The 15,486-nt window shown below is 43.9% G+C and overlaps 1 protein-coding gene across 1 annotated transcript in view; it reads left to right on the forward strand.

Annotated features, from left to right (window-relative positions):
- Positions 1-15,486, forward strand: part of LOC126088213 (monocarboxylate transporter 9) — a 687,744-nt gene that overhangs the window by 33,358 nt on the left and 638,900 nt on the right. The gene's annotated exons all lie outside the window — the stretch shown is intronic.

Consider the following 15,486-nt stretch of genomic DNA (forward strand, 5'->3'; position numbering starts at 1 on the left):
GGCGGAATTTGATGAATTGTGGAGAAGCATGTGATCAGCACATCGCTCTCCCGGTCGTTACCGGGTTTCTTGACCTAGGAAACGCTACTGCTCGGTCAAGTAGCTCCTCAGTTAATCTCAAGAGGCTGACTGCACATCTTTCTGGTCCTCCGCCCAAGGAAAATTCCGTGCAGTATCAGGAATCAAACCCAGCTCTCCAGCATGGTAATCTGCTGCTCTCACCACTCAGCTAAGGAAGCGGACACTGTGTTGCACACAACTATCAAAACTGACCTGTAAGATATTATTGTAGCGTATTCTGATCGTGATTGTGCCCCCTACCAGATTAATCTTAATCTTTAAAATGCTTTTATCTTTTCCAGTCTTTGATCTCGGAATTCAGAAATTCAACTGTACTACATCCATGTGCGATGTCTGATGTCAACATTTCATCGTAAAGATCAGTATCCATCGTAAAATATGTTTTGATCTGCCATCTTCTGTTCCCAAGTCCGTTCGTGACAGAGAAAGAGCCGGCTTGCGAGTGGGCGACCTACAGAAGTTTTAGTTAGATTTTTCCTCTTACTGGCGAGCTAGTGGATTGGCTAAGACGTTGATCTAACTTTACTACACTTGCCTGCAGCTTACGGATTTCGTTGTTAGTGTAAACAAGCAAGTCATTCAAGAATGCTCACAGAAGGGTGGCAGATATCACAACAGTCGAAAGGAAGACTTAATACAGCAGTGCAGTCGAACTTCCGCTAAAAGCCTGGTTTTACAGATAAAGCTATCTAGACGACTCGCCACTACAATGACGCGCATACATTAGGGTCACGGCTGTTATCCTTCACGTCTTTACAGGATGGAAGTGCAGCCCTCTCCGTACTGCGAAGAACATTCATATGAGGTCACAGACCTCAACAATGTGACACTAGGGCATTCGGATTACGAAAGACAGTAGCGCAAACTTCTCACGGATTTAATTAGTCTGTGACAGACCTGTTTCGGCAGTTTTCCACGACGAAATATGACAGTATTGCCCAGTTTCTGCAAGAAGCGCATATACAGCTGTAAATCAGAGGAAATCTCACCACAAAGGGATCCCTATACTCAACAGGCCGTATGATTAATTCCGTTGATTGGAATCCATCGTGAGAAGTGTGACGCATGGACTGCGTTGAACCATCCATCGGTGGTCAGCAAGAGGGGTATCAGCGGGGTAGTATTGGTGTCTTCGGCGCAGTCTTCTCTGTAATTCATATGTTCAACATATTCACATGCGAAATATGCGGATAGCTGCCTACAGTTCCAGTAAACATTTATTTCTCACTGTTTTCGTAATATTCCGTTTCATTTCAATTGCACAAAATGTGCCATGAAATATAAACTGTATCAGTGTAATTTAAAATGCCTGTATTGTATATTGAATAACAACTCTGTTAATACCCACTTCCCTGCCTACATGGCTAACGCCAAAGGCCAACAAATAAAAAGAAAGAAATAGAGAAAGACGTTGGCCTCGCCTTCGTAAGTTGCGGGATTAAAAGACCCGTTCGGCCCTCGTGAAGCTCCTAAATTACTTCTGCAATGTCCAAGCTGTTCCTTTGAGCAGGCCATAGCTGATTTCATTCGCTGTCCTTTCCTAACAGCGTCGTTATTCATCGCTAATGACCTCTTCCCTCTCTTCGTATCTGGTCTCCTTGCCAGGAAACATAGGCTCCAAAATCATGATGAATTTCTTACAGAGTTTTTCTTCACTAACAACTTTGCATTTTTTTTGTAGGTTTACGTCCGAATGTAAGAATGACTGACAGGTTTGTGAACCATAATATTTTTTGTCTAAATTGGATGAGTTAGTTCTGCTGTTTACCTAGAAAGGTGCACAAGTTCTCATAATTATTACGAGGTGGTAGACATCGATGCCATTTCCGTTTCCACTAATGGCAATAAGATGTTACCTCACTTCAGCAAAGTGGTTCATCAGGAGAGTGTTTAAACGACATGCCACTTTCCAACAAGCTATTTTCAGAAGAGTCTACACGTAACTAAGATTTACGTGCTACGAATGCGTCAAGAATGAGTAACGTTCGGCATGGGTGCATTTACTGCATGAAAATACATCGAATTTTTGGGTGACATTCGCTGTAGCTTCCTTCCCAGAAATCAGTGACGTTTCAGATGGAAACACATTTTTGCTACCTGTACTACATTCATTGTAAAACAAAGATAGCAACACTACTTCGCTGTAGTCATTAATTTATGAACTACATCAGAATGTCAGCAGAATAACGTTACCTACTATTGCATAAAAAGGAACGCAGAATAAATATTTGAGATGAAAAGCTTACAAGACGCACTCTGTTCAACACGAATTGTGATAAGTGAACAATGTTCTTATCTCGTGTTTGTCACGTTGCAAGGTTGATAATGCTATTACGTGGCGCCAACGAGACATTTCAAGGTTATGCTGTCTGTTCAGTTAATTATTGCATAAATGAGTACGTTACAAGGACAGCCACGTAACTAAGATTTATACGCTCATATGTGTCAAGAATGAGTAAGCTGACTCCATCAGTTCCAAAAAATTTCTTTTTTGCACGTTTCTCTTTTTCCGTTAAATGTCACATGATTTATTTATTTATTGTATTAAGGAGAAGTCTCCATGGTCATGGAACGAGTCAATACATGAAATTATAACACGATATTAGAAACAGATAAAATGAAATATAAAAAAAAAATATTCAGGTGACAAGTCGTAAATTTAAATAAAGAAAATCAACACTGTAACACTGGAATTTGCTTAATTTTTTAGCTCTTCAAGGAGCTCCTCGACATAATAGAAGGAGTGAGCCATGAGGAAACACTTCAGTTTAGACTTAAAAGAGTTTGGGCTACTGCTAAGATTTTTGAGTTCTTGTGGTAGCTTATGGATGCAACAGAATACTGCACTCCTTTCTGCACAAGAGACAAGGAAGTGCATTCCACATGCAGATTGGATGTCTGCCTAGTATTAACCGAGTGAAAGCTGCTAACTCTTGGGAATAGGCTAATATTGCTAACAACAAACGACATTAAAGAAAATATATACTGTGAGGGCAATGTCAGAATTCCCAGACTATTGAATAGGGGTCGACAAGAGGTTCTCGAAGTTACACCACATATAGCTCGAACAGCCCGTTTTTGAGCCATAAAAACCCTTTTTGAATCAGAAGCATTACCCCAAAAAATAATACCATACGACATAAGCGTATGAAAATATGCGAAGTAGACTACTTTTCGTGTTGAAGTGTCACTTATTTCAGATACTGTTCTAATGGTAAATAAAGCAGCATTTAGTTTCTGAACAAGATCCTGAACATGGGCTTTCCACAACAGCTTACTATCTATGCGAACGCCTAGGAACTTGAACTGTTCCGTCACCCATTCTGTCTGATCAAAATATCGGTTCTTGTTGAATTGTGAGTTAGACTCTGTAAAAACTGAGTCTTACTGTGATTTAGCATCAAATTATTTTCCACAAGTCACGAACTTATTTCATGAACTACATTATTTGTTACTGTTTCAATATTACACACAAGATCCTTCACTATCAAGCTGGTGTCATCAGCAAACAGAAATATTTTTGAATCACCTGTAATACTACAAGGCATATCATTTATATAAATAAGAAACAGCAGTGGCCCCAGCACCGACCCTTGAGGAACGCCCCACTTAACAGTGCCCCATTGGGACTGAACATTACTACCACTCTCAATATTGCGGAGAATTACCTTCTGCTTTCTGTTCTTAAAGTAAGAGGCGAACCAATTGTAAGCTACTCCCCTTACTCCATAATGGTCCAACTTCTGCAGTAATATTTTGTGGTCAACACAGTCAAAAGCCTTCGTTAAATCAAAGAAAACACCTAGCGTTCGCAACCTTTTATTTAATCCGTCCAAAACCTCACATAGAAAAGAGAATATAGCATTTTCAGTTGTTAAACCATTTCTAAAACCAAACTGTACATTTGACAGCAAATTATATATCGTAATACAACTTTTACTTTTTGTAAGCCAGCGTGCATACTTAATAATAATAATAAAAAGGAACGACCTGACCACAGCGTTCTTATCGTTCCAAGGCAACCAACTATATACGTAGCTGAAGGTTTGGTGTATATGTTATGAATACCTCAAAGGGAAGAGACGGTAAGCTTTTGCGGCCTCTTTTCTTTTGTTTGACAGTAAGGTCATTCATACAAACATAGCTTGGTTGATAAAGATAAGGAACGGAATCTGTCGTGACAGCAAATTCACTTTAACGTTGAGAGAAGCTTATAGCGATTGCTACTCCAGAGCCTCAGTCGCTGGATTATTTCGCTCAGCGGCTTGGAGCTAATCTATTGACGGTTTGATCGCTGAACTGATAATATAGAGACGCCACGTTCTGTCGAGTGAGGTGACGGAAGTTCACGTGCAAACTATTAATCTGAAGGATCGTGAAGCCGATCTTGGTCTGTGAATGAAGGCTTAATGATTCGAAGTAAGGAGGTAGTTAGGAGACTGAACTTGTATTGATTTACACCGCCTGACAAAGAAAGTGAAGCACCCAGATGGGAAAGAGGAAGCGAATAGGAAATTCATAGGTTGAGAGGGGATGCGATGATATTTCAGTGATTGGATGCAAGCCCTGATTCGGTTGGAAAGTGTGTGATCGTTTGTATCCTCACCCGAGGCAAGCTGGCCCACAATTTTTGTTGCTGGTGCTTCGTGTCCTGGATGCTGGTCCCTGGATGGAGTTGACGTCTGTGGTGGTCCATTTCTGTCGGTGATAGATCCAAGCATCCTCCTGGCTGCGGGAGTACCCCAATATCACGCAAAAAGTTGATAGAGACAAATGCCACGTGTGGACGAGCGTTGTACTGTTGAAAAATAGCACGATGATACTGCCACATGAGAGGTGACATAGGGGGACGCAGGATATCTGTGACGTATACCGCTGTGCTGTCATAGTACCCTCAATCACTACCAGCTGTGACATGAAGTCATACCCCACGGTTCCTCTCACGGACGCCTGGAGTAGCACATCTCCCCAGGTCACCACCCAGTCGCTGACAGTGGTCATACGGGGTAGTGCAGAACCGCGATCCATTGATGAACACAATGCAACGCCGTTCGTCAGTAGTCCATACTTTTCGGTCAAAGCATTATTCTAGACGTTTGTACTGTGCTGCGATGGGACAGTAATTCCCTAGTCAGGCTGCTGCTAGCCTCCGACGAATGGTGTAGGATGAATGTTGTAGCGAGTGCATTACTTGTTCACGGATGGCAGGCGCTGATAAGAGCTACGGTATGCTTGGTGCACAATACGGCGATACCCCTTGTGATGGTCAGACGAATACGGCTAATAACCTTGGCGACAAATATGGCTGCTGTCATGTTCCCACGCAGTCCAACATTGGGTCACTGTCCGTATTCTGCACAGTGATCTCTCAACACCCGAGTGTTCACGCCCCGTTATGTCCGGCGACGCCGAGGAACAACACTACACAGGAACTACCCTAACGCATCCTGGAGACGTTCTACCTATCACAGAGAATTGCAGCTGTAAGCATTTACATACCCGCGGATGGGGTGTACGTGTACGAAGCTAATGTGATGTCCGACGATGTATTCTGGTTGCTTTGCTTTTTTGGCAGCCTGTGTAACTTCGGCGTGGATTTCCAAAATCGCTACGGATTGCATGGTTCCTTGAGAATTACCATGCTCGAAGCATCTTTGTCAACCATTCGTCGCAATGTAGACGGACTGTAAAATCTAACCTTTGCTCTACTTGCCGAGTTCAACGACTCTAATGCACTTTCTTCGCTTTTTTTTTTTTTTTTTACAATATTGAATTGCTTGGAGAAGACCTTGATTGTAGAAATCTTCACTTGGGCTGTTGAGGAAACGTTCCATCTTGAAAATCATTTCGTCGTCATTCTGGAGTTGCTTGCCACGCAAAGGCTTCTTCATCCGAGAAAAGAGAAGTCGCTGGGTGACACGTCTGGAGAGTAAGGGGGTGAAGCAAAATTTGTCAGCTCGCAGAAGTAGCGTACGCTGGCAGGGTTTTTGAATGGGTGTGAGCACTCGCAAAAACAAGCTAGCTGCGGTCAATGTCATCAAAATGTTCCGAAAGATGTTGAAAATTGATCTATAACTTACTTCCACTTATTCTGCTATATCCATGAAAAACAGTTGAAAAATGAAGACCTGAAACCAGCCAAAAGACGGCAGAAATCGCCAAAAATCGGAAGCCAACCTCCCGAGATCTTAAAACAGCGTAGCGAAGTAGCAGCAAGTACTGCATTGTTCAACTTGAGCAAGCTGTGTGCAATACACTCACTGTTTGCCATTTATACTGGAAATGAAGTCCCACGCTTCTTGACAGAGCGTTGGGGAACGATGCGGGAGACACGCACCGCCGTACTAGGCAAGTCCTCGTGGAGGTGGTTTGCCGTTGCCTTCCTCCGACTGTAATGGGGATGAATGATGATGATGAAGACGACACAACAACACACAGTCATCTCGGGGCAGGTGAAAATCCCTGATCCCGCCGGGAATCGAAAGCGGGACCCCGCGCTCGGGAAGCGAGAACGCTACCGCGAGACCACGAGCGGCGGACCCATTTATACTAGGGATGGAAAATCGAAAGCTTAGTATCGATATTCGACTTAATCACACACCACGGCGTAAACATCGATATAAAAGACACATGGGACGAAGTTATCGATATTTCGGATAGCAGTGCTAAAACTTTTGTTTTAAAATTCGGGTTAATTAAGACTGCATGTGTATTTAAAATTATGTGGAGTGGATTTTATGAATTAATAAGAAAATTAAGGGAAACTAAATTTGATTATACATTATTTACATATAAATAGAGAGATATTAGGAAAAAATGAAATAAAGTTACTACAGCATATGAAAAAATAGAAAACGTCACTCTAAATACAAATAATATAAATGAAAAGTTATCAGTTCCAAAAGTCATTTTCTAAAGAACTTAAAATAATTAATTTTTTACTGTGTTCTGCTTTTCACCTACTTCTTTGAGCGGAAATCAGTACACCAGCTTTTGAAAATAGTCTTTCCGCTGGAAATGAAATCCCTACAACAAATAAATGATTCCAAGTTGTCTGATACAGACAGGAACTAGGTTCCTGACAGAATCCGCAACTGACAGAAGTCATAATTTCTCGAAGAACTTGAAAGAAAAAAACTCTAGGCACCGTTCTTACGTTGTAAATATTGCAATATTAAAAAGAAATTAGAGCTGTGTTTTCACTATAATAAATTAGATGACGATAATAACAATAAAACACAATGAGCCAAAATCTACATACTTAAAAGCGTGTTGGTCCACCTCTGGAACGCAGCTCAGCAGTGATTCTGCGTGCCATAGATTCGACGAGTACTTGATAGGTTTACACTTCCCGTAATTTACTGGCGGTTGATTTGTGGTTGGGTAGCTGGCGCCCGATAGCGTCCCAGAGGATTCAGATAAGCCGAATTTGTTTCCCAAGATATCAACCTAAGTTCACTATTATGCTCCTCAAACAGCTGCATCACGACTGTGGCCTTGTGACACGCACAGTTATACTGCTGGAAGTTTACATCGGTGATTGGGATGACATCAAGCATAGGGGGGTACAGGCGGTCACTAATAATGTTCACATTGTGCACAGCTGTCATGGTGACTTAGATTACTACTGCAGGTTCCGTAGAAGCCCAGACGAATGTCCCCCATAACATAGTACTGCTCCCACCGACCTGCATCCGTGGCGCGCTGCATGTTGCGAGCAGCCGTTTGCCTAGATGACGGCGTACCTGGACACGACCGCTGACCTGGTTTAACAATAAACGGGATTCATTCGACCAGGCCTTCACAAAAGACGAAGTAAATATTCCAGAATTCGAATCGAGAACAGCTGCCTAAATGAGTCACGTAGAAGTAAATATCCTCGGAGTAGTGAAGCAACTCAAATCACTTAATAAAAGCAAGTCTTCTGGTCCAGACTGTATACTAATTACGTTCCTTTCAGAGTATGCTGATGAATTAGCTCCATACTTAACAATCATATACAGCCGTTCGCTCGACGAAAGATCCGTACCCAAAGACTGGAAAGATGGACAGGTCACACCAATATTCAAGAAAGGTAGTAGGAGTAATCCACTAAACTACAGGCCAATATTGTTAACGTCGATATGCAGCAGGATTTTAGAACATATATTGTGTTCAAACTTTATGAATTACCTCGAAGGAAACGGTCTAATGACACACAGTCAACATGGGTTTAGAAAACATCGTTCTTGTGAAACACAACTAGCTCTTTATTCACATGAACTACTGGGTGCTATTGACAAGGGATTTCAGATCGATTCCATATTTCTGGATTTCCGGAACGCTTTTGACACTGTACCGCACAAGCGGCTCGTAGTGAAATTGCTTGCTTATGGAATATCGTCTCAGTTATGTGACTGTATTCGTGATTTCCTGTCAGAGAGGTCACAGTAAGTAATAAGTGACGGAAAGTCATCGAGTAAAAGAGAAGTGATTTCAGGCGTTCCCCAATGTAGTGTTACAGGCCCTTTGCTGTTCCTTATCTATATAAACGATTTGGGAGACAATCTGAGCAGCCGTCTTCGGTTGTTTGCAGACGTCGCCGTCGTTTATCGACTACTAAAGTCATCAGAAGATCAAAACAAACTGCAAAACGATTTAGAAAAGATACCTGAATGGTGCGAAAAGTTGCAGTTGACCCTAAATAACGAAAAGTGTGAGGTCATCCACATGAGTTCTAAAAGGAACTCGTTAAACTTCGGTTACACGATAAATCAGTCTAATATAAAAGCCGTAAATTCAACTAAATACCTAGGTATTACCATTACGAACAACTAAAATTGCAAAGAACGCATAGAAAATGTTGTGGGGAAGGCTAACCGAAGACTGCGTTTTATTGGCAGGACACGTAGAAAATGTAACAGACCTACTAAGGAGACTGCCTACACTACGCTTGTCTTTCCTCTTTTAAAATACTGCTGAGCAGTGTGGGATCCTTACCTGATAGGACTGACGAAGTGGGTCGAAAAAGTTCAAAGAAAGGCAGCACGTTTTGTATTATCGCGAAATGTGGGAGAGAGTGTCACAGAAATGATACAGGATTTCTGATGGACATCATTAAAACAAAGGCGTTTTTCGTTGCGACGGAATCTTCTCACGAAATTCCAATCACCAACTTTCTCGTCCCAATGCGAAAATATTTTGTTGACACCGACCTACATAGGTAGGACCGATCACCACGATAAAATAAGGAAAAGATATAGGTGTTCATTCTTCCCGCGCGCTATACGAGATTGGAATAATAGAGAATTGTGAAGGTGGTTCGATGAACCCTCTGCCAGTCATCACACGATCAAAACAAACTGCAAAACGATTTGCGGAGTATCCATGTAGATGTAGAGGCGATACGATTCCATTGATCCGCGGTCCATTCTCAATGATCCTGTGTCCACTGTAATTATAACTGTTGCGTGAACATGGAAACACATAGGGGCCCTCTGCTGGGGAACATCACGTTCAACACTGTGCGCTGAACGGTGCGATCCAAAACACTTGTGCCTGCGACAGCACTATACTCTGTTGTCAGATCTGCCACAGTTCTCCTGGTGTCCTGCTTAAGAGAGCAGACAAGACTCTGATCCCTATGTTCGGTGATGAGGTATTGACGTCTAACTTTCTGTCGCCTACTCGTGATTTCAGCGTTCTTCAACCACGTTCCGTAGATGCTCACGGCAGTAGCACGCGAACAGTCGACCAGCTTCGTCGTTTCGGAGATGATTGCTCCCAGGCACTGGGCCACAACAACGTCAAAGTCGCATATGTTGCCGTATTCCCGCATTTGTGCCACCTGTCGTCGCCAGAAAGATTCCCCATTCGACTCTGCTCTGCTCATATACTTCTATTACCGCGTTACGCGCCCTCGGCGCCACAAAGGAGCATACTATCTCACAGTGGGCGGTGGTCGTAATGTTTCGGCTCATCAGTGTATTATCCGATTTTATCGCCGCAGGTAGGCCTGTCGATGTTACAGATATATCGGCTGGACAAATATCGTTTAAAATATTGCCTTATTGGTTTCGAAATATCGCTGCTCGATATCCCAACCCTAACTTATACCAGGCTAGCGACAGGTGTCATTTCCTTATAGGGATACTAGCATGAAGTAATACTGTAACAGCACCATACTTTTACAGTCGCTCCTTCTCGTAGACAGAAGATGGGAACATGAGAGGTAGGAGAACTCACGCACGGCTTTCTGTTAATTCTTCAGTCGTCTTTCGTTCTGCGATTGCTCTGTTCCAGCGCCCTTGGCGACAGTCTATCTCGCCACCGCCTCGCTACGCCTCTTGTGTGCCGCTGCGTCATTAACATGTGTTTGACCTTACTGGATGTCTGTGTACCACCTATCCAGTTTTTCATATTGTGGAGCATTATTGCCCTACACCTCCACCAATTCAGCAAGGATTGTTGTAGCGCTGATCCTCTTCTTCGATTATTGCACACGCTATAGACATTTAACGCTTACCGGATAAAGTTTTTAGCAATCTCAGACGGCTCGCAAACTACGTGATTATCTACAAGGTCGTGTTATCCGATAAAAGTTGAAATAACATCCGATAAGGCGTCAAAATATCAAACTGCTGCAGAGTCTCAAAAATCAGCTATTAACTGACTACTTGTGACTCAGAGTACGTAGAATCTAGTATTACAACTCGTACAAGCATACAACTGGAATCAGTCATGTCATAAAGATACCTGAGCATAACAATACGTAGGGACATGATGAATTCATAGATCCATAGGCGTCCGTAAGGGAGGGGGCAAGAGGGGGCACTTCCCCAACCTGGATTCTGGGTACAGTCTTTTTTATGTAAGTCTGCAGGCTTTCGTGGCCGTTGTCACTGAGGTTAAAATCTTCAGGGATATTAGGCCGCGTCATGTTTCTTCTAAAGTGATCGACGTTTCGACCCCTGTGCTGGGATCTTCCTCAGGATGTTCTGGTGTTCACTACTGCTAGAACACTAGCAGTAGTGGATACCAGGAGATCCCGAGGAAGATCCCAGCAGAGGGGTCGAAACGTAGATCATTTTAGAACAAACATGACGCGGCCTAATATCCCAGATGATTTTAACTACAGCCTTTTTGTTCACTACACGTTTCTCTTGAATTTGTGGCAGTTATTGTCTGCAGATATACCAATGTCGACCGAGACGGAAAATACTGCAACTTTAGCAGTACTATGCAAGGTGAACACTGGATATCACCTGAGAACAAATCCATCAGAGGCATTTGAATACTTCTGAAGCTGCTTGACTGGACTATTGCTGATGTGACCGTCAGTGTGAAACGTGGAGGAACAACCACAGTTAAACCAAGACCGCGGAGAACGCATGTTCTGATGGACAGGGACTGTCGAGCAATCCAGAGGGTGGTTATAAAAAATCACATATAGTGCAACCAGAAACCCAGCTAGCATAATGACTGGACTTAGGCAGTTAAAAACAATTGGCTTGAATGATCGAGCAGCTCCCAAATTTTTGTAGTCGCTATTAAGTGGCGCTTGAGGTGGTGTAAAGAGCGACGGCACAGCACAATGGACGTCTGGAAACAAGTGGTTTGGAGTGCCGAATCACACTACACCCTGTGGCAATCAGATGGAAGGGTTTGGGTTCGGCAAATGCTTGGAGAACATAGTCAGTGATTATGTGTTCCGCCTAGAGTGAAATATGGAGGATTTGGTGTGACTGTCTGGGGGTACTTCTCGTGGCTATGTTGGAGTCCCCCTATCCTGCTTAAGAAAACATTTTCCAGTATTTTGTACTACATATAGTACACGCCCGGGTTCCCGGATTCGATTCCCGGCGGGGTCAGGGATTTTCTCTGCCTCGTGATGGCTGGGTGTTGTGTGCTGTCCTTAGGTTTAAGTAGTTCTAAGTTCTAGGGGACTTATGACCACAGCAGTTGAGTCCCATAGTGCTCAGAGCCATTTGGACTACATATAGTAGAGGAACAGCTTGGAGATGACGATTATCTGTATCTGCATGGCGGTGCACCCTGTCATAAACCAGCACCTGTGAGGCAACTTTTTAAGCACAACAAACCTGAAATGGACTGTCTTGGCCCGAGTCCCGATCTGAATGCGATGGAACAACTCTGGGATGAGTGAGAATGTCGACTTTGCTCCATACTCCAATGTCGTTTCGATTGTTGGGAAACAATGGACTATCATTCCTCCACAGACATTCAGACATCCTACTTCCCTAGAGGAGAAAGTGGATGGTACACACACCCCGTGTTTACGTTCGCTAATAAATGTCCGGATACTTTTGATGTTGTAAGTTCATGTATAAACAAAATGAAAGAGTAGCTGTGGACTAATGTTTACCAAAATAAATTCATTTAGTTTGAGTATGTTAACAGCTGCTTCACTCATTGAATTCTGGTACTTTTGACGGAACACATTGTTTATTTTGATGTTTAATAACATTTTAAAGAACGATAAAAACTTGTTATATTCAGTGATTACTTCAATTTTAAATCACAACTAATAACAAAGAAATCTTAATTAAATAAAAAAATTGATATCGTCAAAATGTCGGAAAACGCCATGTTATTAACAGTTTTCCGCGGCGCGCTTATTCGCTTCCTGTGGAAAGCTGGTGTCCCGCGGAACGCAGTCTTGGGAAGCCCTGGTGTAGGGGATGTGCACCCGCACGAGAGTGGAGGGCCGTCGCCACGTGCCCCTGAGTGTGGGCAGGCCCGCGCGACAGGCAGCGCGCCGCGGGGTGGCGTTGCCATGGCAGCGGCAGCGGCGGCCGCGAGAGCGGAGCACGCCTGCATTATGTAACGCGGATGCCACAGCCCGGCGCTTTCGATCGCACTCGCCCCGCGTTTGGCACGGTCACCGCGGCGAACTTCCATCTGGGCGCCTCGGGGGAGCTCGCTCTGCGAGAGCAGGACTGACGGCACTCGGCGACGGTTTTGTCAGTACTCTGAAAAGTGTGCAAACTTCCTAAGCCGAAGAAAGTTATCGATTTTCTTCTCCTGTCTCGCTAGGAACTGCAACCAAAACTAAGATAAAATGTAGCACAGACTCTTTGGTCACTCCGACAATGGATTATTTCGGCATCAGATATTCTGGAAGCTATAATGTGACCTACTTTTGTTGGTTTTGTCCCTTACTATTAGAAATACTAGGGAAATGCGACCTTCGTTTGCAAGTACTACTATAACTTCAGCATTACCACTGGCAACTCATTTACAACAAGTTAGCCTCTTTTCCAGACTGCTGCATGGCTGGAAAAACAATCATACATTCGCCTTGCTGCATACATTTTGTTTGTTCTTCTCAAAAGAACAAATCAAACGTTTATACCAAGGCGAAAACATATATCCTGTATCACTTACAATATTTTATGACTTACGACAAAGAGCCTCTAAGGAGATCTGCAATCATATTGACACTAAATGATAAAACATTTGTCTTATCACCACAGTAATTTTTTATCGTCTCATATCACGTAGGATCTGTGACATGAAACATACAGGATAGGCAACCCCTTCGACATCCCTAGATTTCACATGCCTGTAAGTAGGCGCTGTGGATTCCCACTCAGCTGAATGGGTGTCAAAGTCTCTATACGTGTACATTTTTAAAGTACTCAATGAAGGACCAATACCAATAAAGGATGGGGCCCCTCCACGCCGACACCAATGTGGTGACCAAACCGAAAGTTCTACTGACACCTCCGCATAACATGTTAGTTTTTGAATCAGGAGTCACAGGATGCGGGCTGTGATGTTATCCATGCGTCTGGGTAAGATTACTCATTTACATGGTCCATCATGAGATAGAAAGTGGACGAAAGCGATCGAAGGGTAGCAGTTGTAAGGGCACAGGAAAAAAAGTGCCAAGGCAATCGCCAAGGGAAAAAAACCCTCTGCGACAGTAGGACGGGTAGTAAGGGCAGTAGCGTATTGCTAGCTGCGACAGTGCAAGCAAGGTGTGGTTATGTTAGTGCGAGGTATCGTGCATCGTTACCTTTGTCGTTGCGGAAGCTCGTTGTAGGGCTTGCTGCAGTCGCTGCGGCCCTGTAACAGTTCCAGGTCGTCATACGTTAGTGGGCGATCGGTCATAGGTCAGATCACAGTGTAGGGGGGGTGTGTGGCTGGTTTGCGTGCGGTGTGCAATACGGTTTCCCTGCGTTTGCCTGTTTTTCGGCGGGTCGAGCATCTGGTGTTTCCAGTAGTAGCTGTGTTGCAGGGGCTCGCCAGTACTGACATGTTAGCTTGCTATGGACCATAGATATTTAGTTCTATGAAGGAGCACGCTTGGCAACAAGGGTGTTGCCGAATTCGGGGGCGGGAGGGGGGTCTTACAGGAAATATTTGTCGTTTTATTCAGGCATTTGTCAATGTTGCGCCCACTCTGCGATCACATGAGAGTGCGAAACGGGAGGCCAGAAAAAGCATGAGCATCCTTTACTGCTTCTGATCACATTTAAATTTTTCCGAATGGTTTTCAACGATTCCTAGTGACTCCATCCTGTATAACATAGCAAAGGGTGTGGTCGAGATACGCCCCAGAAGAGACAGACCACATTCAGTAAGGTTGCAGACCAACGATGTCATTCGAGAAGGGTTGAATCGCTTCCCGAGCACGGGGTCCCGGGTTCGATTCCCGGCGGGGTCAGGGATTTTCACCTGCCTCGAGATGACTGGGTGTTTGTGTTGTCCTCAACATTTCATCATCATCCAGGAAAGTGGCGAAATTGGACTGAGCAAAGGTTGGGAAAATGTACGGGCGCTGATAACCACGCAGTTGAGCGCCCCACAAACCAAACATCATCATCATCATCAGGGTTGAATCATGGAAGGGGCGTCAGTAGTGTCGAACACAGTCAAGAACGTTTTTTGTTGCTCATCGCACTACGAACTATTGTTTTCGACCGCCGCATGTATGAGAATCGACGGCTCAGTTAGTTATGAACAATAGTGTATCAACACCGAGGTGACAAAAGTCCTGGGATACCTCTTCATATCGTTTCGCGCCACCATTTGCTTGACGTAGCTGGGCAACTCGGCGACGTATGGACTCAACAGATGTTCAGATGTGTGTGAAATCTTATAGGACTTAACTGCTAAGGTCATCAGTCCCTAAACTTTCACTCTACTTAACCTAAATTATCCGAAGGACAAACACACACAAACCCATGCCCGAGGGAGGACTCGAACCTCCGCCGGGACCAGCCGCACAGTCCATGACTGCAGCGCCCCAGACCACTCGGCCAATCCCCCGCAAATCTCCTGCAGAAAAGTGGAGTCATGCTGCCTCTACAGCCATCCATAACAGTGAAAGTGTTGCCGGTGCAGGATTCTGTTTACGAACTGACCTCTCGATTAAGTCCCATAAATGTTCGATGGGAT

Source organism: Schistocerca cancellata, chromosome 6 (genome assembly GCF_023864275.1).
Source record: "Schistocerca cancellata isolate TAMUIC-IGC-003103 chromosome 6, iqSchCanc2.1, whole genome shotgun sequence".
NCBI classification, from domain to species: Eukaryota; Metazoa; Arthropoda; class Insecta; order Orthoptera; family Acrididae; genus Schistocerca; species Schistocerca cancellata.